Here is a 9,368-nt window from a genome sequence, read left to right as displayed (position 1 = left end):
AATAAGGGGAAAGAGAGAAAGACCATCAGTGGAGGAGACTGCTGAATCATAAAAAGCTCCTGCTGTTAATACTAGGACTCTTCCCACCTAGAAAATAAATAGAAGGACATTTTGCATTGGCTTTGGTAGCAAGCACTCCCATTTGAGGGACTCCTTGCTTGCAAAAGACTTAAGTCAGAATCAATCCTCTTAGAGACCATTTGTGTGAAATGAATTTTGCTGCCCAGATGGTCTTCCAGCTTACTGATCTCTCCAGAGAGGTTACAGTCATCAAGTTTACTTGCTTTATGATATATGATTCCCAAAATAGGATTGCTTCCTGATATAAAAAGCTTGATCTTGTACTTTCCTCTCTACCTATGTAATACATGTCTATTACTTTATTCTCATTAAACCTAGGAATGAAACTCTGCTCTCTCTTTCAGAAATGGCAGAAACTTCTGCTTGTGACCAAAATCCATATGTTTGAAACTGACTCAGTTGTGCCCCTTCCAATCACTTTTGGGAGGTATCGGTGACCAACATCTTAGGAGAAAGTATAATTTCTAGGCCACTGGTTCTCAACCTTTTTAGATTTGGGGCACCCATCAATAGACTGCTTTGAAAATACCAGCTTCTAGTTTTCACTTGTGTTTTGAGTACAGAAAAATACAACAATTCTTCCATTCCAAATAAACTTAGCCAACAACAGTTCAGAACGTTTAACACTATGGCTCCCTGTTTGAAATTTCTGGTTTTAATCTTGTGAGTCATGTTTTCACACCTAACAGTGCTAACATTTTCTGGTACCCTGTGGTATCCTTGAAAGGATTTCGAGGCACTCCAGGGTGCCATGTCACCATTGTTGAGAATCACTGTTCTAGGCAAACAGATTTTCCTAATCCACCCACACCAAAGGAATGAAATACGATGTTCCAGAATTTTTATGAACAGAGTCACTCACAGGCAACTGGTAGGGGGAACTCGGGGGGGCACATGCCCCTCCTTAGATTGGCCCCTGACTCAGCACTACTCAGGACGGCAAACCACGGCCCTGCAAAGCCGGGGAGAGAGACCACAGCTCTTCTCGCAGGGCCCATGGCAGCGACGGTTGAGGTTTCAGCCCACCCCCCTGCCCAGGGGGTGGAGGTAGCTTTACCTGTGTTCTGGCCGGTGGTCTACAGTTTGCCAGGCCAGCCACTTCCTGCCCGCAGTATGCCCCCCCAGGCTCAGGAGGCACCAGTTACCCCTGTAGTCACTGTGATGATTCATGTTGTGTATTGACTTGAGCAACACATGGAATGCTCTGAAATGCCACCTGACAAAGGGTGTCACATAGTAGCTTGGGCATTTCTAGTCCAGCAGCCTGAGGCCCGTCCTTATTGATGACTGCAGAATGTTCTGACATCACATGGCATCAGATTTTTTTAAACCTTTTCTGGGGAAGGAAGGCTCTTGCTCCTCTGATATCCAATACTATACTTATAGATTCTCTGGTGAGAGGGCTCATGTTTAGTTTCTGACACTGATTTTTAAGGAGAAAAGCAGATGAAGAATTATTTGGATCAGTTCTGCAACCTGTGAAGCTGATTTCCCCCAAATCAGTCAGTCATCAAGGTCTGAATACACTTACATGGCTCAATGCCAAAGATGAGCTGCCACCACCAACAGAGATTTTTGGAACATTCATAGTGTGGTCAGAAGTCAAACAGAAGTACTAAGAATTGGCAATGAATGTTTTGTACCACAAATAAAAATTTGTTTGAGAGCCAGATGTATTGCCACATGGAAGTGAGCATCATGTACATTGAGGTTAATGAACCACTCCATGGGATTTAAACAAGGGAATGATTGATAGGAGTGTCATCATGTATAACTCAAAGCAGCAAATATATAAGTTCAGATAACAGACATTTAGCATAGGATACCATTCTCATTTCTTTTTTGAAATCAGAAAATAGGGGGAATAAAAACCCTGTGGACATAAAACGGTGAGTTTAATTGCACCAATCTCTGGCAGGGAATCTGTATCTTGTATTAGATTTACCTGAGAATGATCCATGAAGAGGGACAGGTTGGGGGTGAGAAAGAAGAAAGGTCTGGAATAAGAACCCAAAGGAAGGGGAAAAAATGGTATAGATCAATAAAGACTATTCCACAATTCTTAACTGTTGTATCAATTATTCCAGTTATGCCAATGACCAGACTGGAAGGTGCCAGAGGAGGATGCCAACTTCTTTTTCTGGAATCTAGGTGTTTCCTTTATTGTTCCTTTAGTTATAATTCTCTGATAGCAGAATTATTTAGGTGAAGACTGTGGACTAGCAATGGAGGTCTAAATAGTTTCTTTTTACAAAAAGCATATACAGATTGAAGGATCTTACAAGGTAGATCTAAAATTCTTCAGCATGTGCATAGTCCTCACTGAACTAAATAAGTCTTGTCCATCAAAAGGCAGATCTTTGACTTCTGTCCTCAGAAAAGACAGAGGCAGCTAGTCAGGAATCCCTCCTGATTTCTATAGGGAAGTACAACTCTGGTAACTGCTGTGTTCACAGCTGCCTATAGAGATGTTTGGGAAATTACCTGCACTTGAGACCAGATAAAATTAAGAGAGGTATATGCCTATTTGAAGTGTGTCTCCAAAATCTGTTACTCTTTGCATGGATATTGTCGTATTTTGATAACATAGCTTGATAACTAATTATTCTGACCTACAGTAAAGAAAAAATAATTTCCGCCCCCAGGGATCTAGTATCTTGGTACCTATTTTTTAGGGCTGTACTTTGTAACCTACCTCAGTTTTACCTGCAATGTACTGACCTTCTGCACAAGGACACAAGTATTCAAAACCCCTGGAGGAGCCATGGTATTTTGACCAGTGTGATTTGAGATTGCAGAAATAAATGTTAATGTGACCCACAAATCTTTATCAGCTCTAACATAATTAATAGGTAAAGCTATTTTTATTCAGGCAGCTGGCTGCAGGATAGCAAAAGCTTAGTTATCGTGTACTATTTTAAGAGGTATCTCAAAAGGTCTAGGCCATTCTCTACAGTAGTTCCCATAATACCTCTGAAAACATCTATTATATTAGGCCCTGATGGAATGATAGCTTCCTCAGCTGAAGATGATGAAAAAAACTTTTCATGACAACAGTACATGCTATTCCATTTTCTCCTTTTCTCTAGAATTAACTTTTGTGAAGAAGATACATAAACGTTAGAGGTTCAACCCTCCAAAAATACCAGGTCCTAGTTTTCACTTGTTTTTTGGCTACAGAAAAATGTAGTCAAATGTCATCTTGTAGTTGATATTTATCCATAGATCTTAAGGCACTTAGATGCTGAAGCCAAGGTTTGAGGACCATGTGGATCTAGCTAGCATGTAGCACAGAGACACCCAAGAAATGTGCTTGTTCCTTTTGAAAACATAAAGTGAAAAATTACCGTCTATGGCTGTTCTTGCTTTCAATCCAGGCTGAAGAGGCGATTTAGGGTCTGTGGAAAGGTTACCTGCTAAAACATCTAGATGAAAATGTCAAGGATAGATTCCATTAACCTCAACTTACAAAACATTTATTTCCTGGAAGCACCTTCAGAAAAGAGTGCATCTTCAAAGGATCAGAAGGCCTTAATGAAAAATTTTCATAAGTGAGTATTAAGTGCTTGAACAACAAGAGACCTGATGTAGCAACCCATAGAGACACTTAGAATCATAGAAAATTAGGGTTGGGAGGGACCTCTGGAGGTCATCTAAGTCCAACCCCTTGCTCAAAACAGGACCATCTCCAACTAGATCATCCCAGCCAATAATTTGTCTAGCCGGGTCTTGAAAACCTCCAAGGATGGAGAGTCCACAACCTCTCTGGGTCACCTGTTCCAGTGTTTTACTACCCTCCTAGTGAGAAAATTCTTCCTAAATATCTAATCTAAACTTCCCTTGGTGCAATTTGAGACCCTTCTTCCTTGTTCTGTCATCTGCCACCAATGAGAGCAGTTTAGCTCCATCCTCTTTTGAACCTGCTTCAGGTAGTTGAAAGCTGTTATTAAATCCCCTTGGTCTCCCCTTCTCTAGACTAAATAAGCCCAGTTCCCTTAGTCTGTCCTCATAAGTCATGCACCCCAGCCCCCTTACCATTTTTGTTGCCCTCCACTAGACTCTCCAATTGTCCACATCCTTTCTGTAGTGGGGGGCCCAAAACTGGACACAGTACTCCAGATGTGGCCTCACCAGTGCTGAATAGAGAGGAATAATCACTTCCCTTGACCTGCTGGCAACACACCTACCAATGCAGCCCAATATGCCATTAGCCTTCTTGGCAACAGGGGCACACTGCTGACTCGTATTCAGCTTATTGTCCACTATAACCCATAGGTCTTTTTCTGCATAGCCAGTCAGTCCCCAGCCTGTACTGGTGCATGGGATTGTGCCGTCCTAAGTGCAGGGCTTTGCATTTGTCCTTGTTGAACCTTGTGAGATTAACCTCGTCAGTTCAAGCAGACAAGATTCTAAGCCTGTTCACATGGTAAAAATTATAGTTGTAGACATAGCATGGCTAGACTCTGTCCTGAAGGGAAACAGCAAGTGTAGCAGAAAGACTGTGAGGAAGATAAACAGTCTCATTTCTCAGTGTCAAATGAAGTTGCTTTGACTGAGCATGTGTCGCAGATGGATACAGTACAGAAAGGCTTATTGCCAAAGAGTATGTCCAAACAGAACAAACCAGCACTATGAGAGAATACCCCAAGCTAATCAAGCTAACTCTGAATGTGTTAAGTCTGGAACTGTAAACAGCATAGCCATGTTCTTGGAAGAGCCTAGATTATTAAATCCATTAGTACACTAATATGTACTTCCAACTCCTGCAGCAGCAGGAGTGATAGCTACACCGTTGGTGCCTAAGACATGGTCTCTGGGTTCAAGTTGAGTGAGGTGTTTTTGATCCACAAAGGATATGAATTAAATAACTAAATGAATGCATACATAGAAAGGCCCACCATGGGTACCAAAGCATATGCAATCTGAGCTATAATTAAGCAGTTAGAGTTTCACCTCTTTTAAACCTTTACATCAGATCCCGCCCTCATGGACTTTTCTCATGAGGCAGCATTTCTAATAAGATGCAAATCTGGCAGGAGTATATACAGAAAGGAAGACCTAATGCACATTTCAATGGAGTATGACCATATCTTAAACCATAAAGCTGCTTGCTGTGGTGATTTATCAGAATTACCTGTCCACATCACGGACAAGTTTTAAGACCTGAAAAAAAAATCAAGGCTCACCTCATGAAGCTGACAAGCCATGGTATCAACTACCTTAATCTAGGCTTAATCCTTATTCTATATAATAAACATATCCATAGCTTTGAGCAGAGGAAGAAACAGAAGGAGTTGGAGGGGTTTTTGTTAGTCTTTGTTTTGGTATTTTTGTAATACCAAAATTATACTAGTAAAATTTAGTAAAATTTTAGTAATAGTAAAATTTATTTTACTATTGCTTATTTTGCCAGGGAAAACCTGAAACCTGAAAAGCTTATTTACAGTAACTACCCTATTAACAGTAGCAAACTATTCTAATGCAATAACATAGTCTAGCAATGTTGGCATTGTTTCACTTCTCTGCCAAAAAATGGTTCAAGGAACTGAATGGCAATAGAAGTTGCCCCGCTATACGACCCTTGGAGGGGAGGGGGAAAAAAGATCAGGCAAAGTACATATATCATCCCTAACAAACGTTGCTGGTGACAGCTTTCCAGGACCCAGTGCAGAAGGCAGATGCACATCATGAGCAAGCTTTGCACATACAGATACTGGAGGAAGAAATATTTGTTTAATTTAAGAGGGCATAAGAAGAAAGCATCAGAAAAGAAAGAGAATAGCTCAAGATAACATGTCTCTTTGCAAACATTCAAGGGTCATTAAGGGACAACACCCAACCTGTTTGTTTTTAAGATTTTAGCTCCTCTCTAGTCACCTATGAATTTACTGTCACGGAGAAGAATAAAAGCCAGAAACAAAGAAGTAAAAACCATCCTACATGGGAAAAAAGTCTCTCTCAGAAGACGAAAGGTGGGAAACAGACTGGGACATTGGTATCTGCTTGGATACCTGAACAAGTTAGCCCATTAGCATAGCTTGGGGTAGGCAAGATGTGCACCAGCCCTGGGCACCAACTTTGGAGTGGCACCAAAATTATCCCCCACGCCTGCAGAGGCTGTACCATGCCAGCAAGAGCAGCCCCATGGCATTGCTCTTGCAGTAACAGAAGCTGGTACACAGACACCCTACTGCTGCTGCTGCTCCTGCTGCTGCTTTAAGAGCAAGAGCAGGGGCAGGCAGGGCATGTGGTGGTGCAGCTGGGGACTGTTATGAAGTTCCCAATGTGGCTAAACTAACCCTCAACACTCTCGGAACCCAATGTGCCTTCCCCTTCCTTGCAGGTTTTGCCCAGGACACAAACCCTGCTTATTACACCTCTGGTTAGGCCTCTCTAAGTTATGCATGTGGACCATTTAAAAATTATTTTTTCTCTAAATGCTTTTTTCATACTTCAGAACAAAGCAGCATTGGACCACTATACTCACCACTGGACATAGACTCCTGACCTCATTTAGACAAGCAGGTTGAGAATGGTAGGTACATAGATATTGCAGTTCAGATTCTATTTGAAGGCCAGAAAAGCTGCAAAATTCCACCCCAGAACAGGTGAACATCCCAGGGATACATTCAAAGCAACCAAAATGGGGACAGCGGTGTTGCTAGACACGTAACTGTGACAAGCAGTACTGTTAACCCAGTAGCATGCCTATGATGTGATTTTCAAGTGTTCATCAGTAGCCAGATCAAAACCAAAAAGCACTTCCCAATGAAAAGTATATCCATGCATAATGCATTTTCTGTTTTCACCTGTTTTTAGCTTTTGATCCATATGGAAACAGCAAGTTTTTTTTTAATAGGCAGTCCATTTGCCTACTCCATTCTGATCTTCATCTTATTCAATAATGACTGCAAAGTTTTTTTTTTATCAAACTGCCAACACAAGCCTGAACAAATTTCAGTCCAACAAGTAAAATGACTGAAAATTAAATCGATATCTGCCTACATACCCACACACACACACACGGAACTGAGGTACACAAAAGGTAAAGTCATCTCTACATGGTAAAGTTAATGTTCCCAAATTGTTCAGGGCAGGCCAGCTCCTAACTCCAAAGCAATTCAGACAGCATGGGCTAATTCCTTTGGGGCAGACTGTTATTCAGCAGTGCCACACAGCTATGGCTACTCGGCTTCTATTTTAGGTTGCTGTGTGTCCCAAGCAGTACAATGTGCTTGAGGGCACTGCAGCTGAACATGCTAAGTTTACTGTGATCTGCTCGAGTTTGCAGTTTGGTTGAAGTTAGAAAAATGCAGAAAACAGCTGGTTTCCCCTTGAAGGCTGGCAGAGTTCCAGCCTGCAAGGGACTGCAGGGTGTGGGAGGAGGGTGATCAGGCAGCAGGCTCCATGTGCATGTGCTCACTTACACATGCACATGGCAACCAGGCAGCATAGAGAACAGCTTCCACAAGCTCCCCTCAGGTAAGTCGGAGGCACGGAGCGGTAGGAATTGAGGCCCCCATAGTGAGAGAGGGAGTTGGACAGAGCTACAGTTGGGGTTGGGGCTGCTGCCCAGCTGGGGTGGTGCTTGGGGCCAGAATGCATGGCCACAGTGCCTGGGCAGGGAGTGGGATGGAGCCACAGGCAGCTTGTGTTGGGGGTGGGGGCTGGCTCCTTGTCATTGCATGCACTCCCAGGGAGGGAGGTATGGGGGAGCATGTGCCCCCCAGATTTGTGCATGGGGTAGGAGTGGATGCAGGCTGCCCACTGTGAGCTCGAAGCTCCTTGCCCTGCTGCCCCTCTCCTGGAGGTCTCCATGGCCCAGCAGTGGGGACCAGCATGGCAGGGCAGACCAAGGCAGGGAAGCATAGTGCTGCTGTTGGGAGCCCCATGGTGCCATAGCAAGGCACCCTGTGCCCACCTGGCAGCAGCGGGGGTGGTGGCACGGAGTTGTGCCCTCTGCTGCTGCCAGGCAGGAATGGGGTGCCTTGCCACGGTGGTGCGGGGCTCCTGGAGGTGGCACCGAGCCTCCCCACTCCATTCTGTCCTTCCATACTGGTAGGAGCCATGGAAGTCCCCAGGGGTAGGGCAGGGAGCCCCAAGCCCACAGCAGGCAGCCTGCATCCTCCCTTACCCATGGGCTCTGATTTAGAGATGCCATCCATGGGGGATGGGGAGCTGGGCTCCGTGCTCCGCTCCCTGCTCTGCTCCCAACTTGGGCCCCAGCAGCTGCCATCTCCCACAAGTGGCAACCAGGGCTCAGGTGCTGCTGGGGTGGGGGAAAGGAAGCTGTGGACCTGGGTCCCTGGCAGCTGGGGGCCCTCTCTGGCAGGGCTGGGGACAGGGAGGGGGAGGCAAGCAGCTGTGGGTGGGGAGTGAGGGGCTTCACCAGGGGTGGGATGCTGTGGGTCAGGAGTGAGGAGCACCAGCAGTGCTGAGGAGGCTGTGGCTTGGGAGTGAGGGGCAATGGCATGGGCAGGGAACAAGCATATCAAGGCTGCTCAGCATCACAAAGCAGTGTGTGTGTGTTTCTAGCCAGGGTGTGGACAGCCACAGCTGAACCCACATCTTGGTGAGCGAGGAGGGCAGGGGGAGCTCTGATTTTTCATGATAAAAATCCTAAAATCAAATGCCAAAATTTATAGGTATTTAAAATTTATTTTACTATAGTGATTGATGCACTGGTAGGCTTCCAAATTGCTTTAAAACTGTAAATATATCAATAAAACATTGTGTTCAACTGTTACCTACACACACACACACACACACACACACACACATTTTATTTTAATCAGGGAAAAATGTGGATTTGGGGTTTTTTATTCAGCGAATTTGCAATTTTTAAAAATCAGATATATTGCAATTTTTAAACAAACAAAACTAGAATCCCAGCTTATGATGGTGATGTGCATCTGTAAGGGTGTTAATGGCATGAGTCTGCAGACTACACAGCTTAAAAGCAAAATTATCCACCTCCTCTCTCTACCAAAGCATTTAATTTATTTTCATGTCACGTTGTTGGGTCTTGTCACAAAAGACAACTGTAAGCTCTTCAGGGCAGGGACTGTGTTCAGCAGCATCTAGCATATTTCAGTCCTACTCCCCAGATGACACTCTAATTGATAATTTAATAGCTTTTAAAAAATGATTTCTGGTTGGGTTACTTTATTTTGGGTCATTATTGGGTCATTTAAAATTTCAGATTTTAAAGTACTATAGTTACAAGCTTTTCAAGGTTGATGGCAAACCTTGCTTATCCCTTTAGAAAAAAAAATGGAGACAGACCT

Source organism: Alligator sinensis, unplaced genomic scaffold (genome assembly GCF_000455745.1).
Source record: "Alligator sinensis unplaced genomic scaffold, ASM45574v1 scaffold1325_1, whole genome shotgun sequence".
In the NCBI taxonomy this organism is placed as follows: domain Eukaryota; kingdom Metazoa; phylum Chordata; order Crocodylia; family Alligatoridae; genus Alligator; species Alligator sinensis.
Note: the sequence above shows the minus strand (reverse complement) of the source record.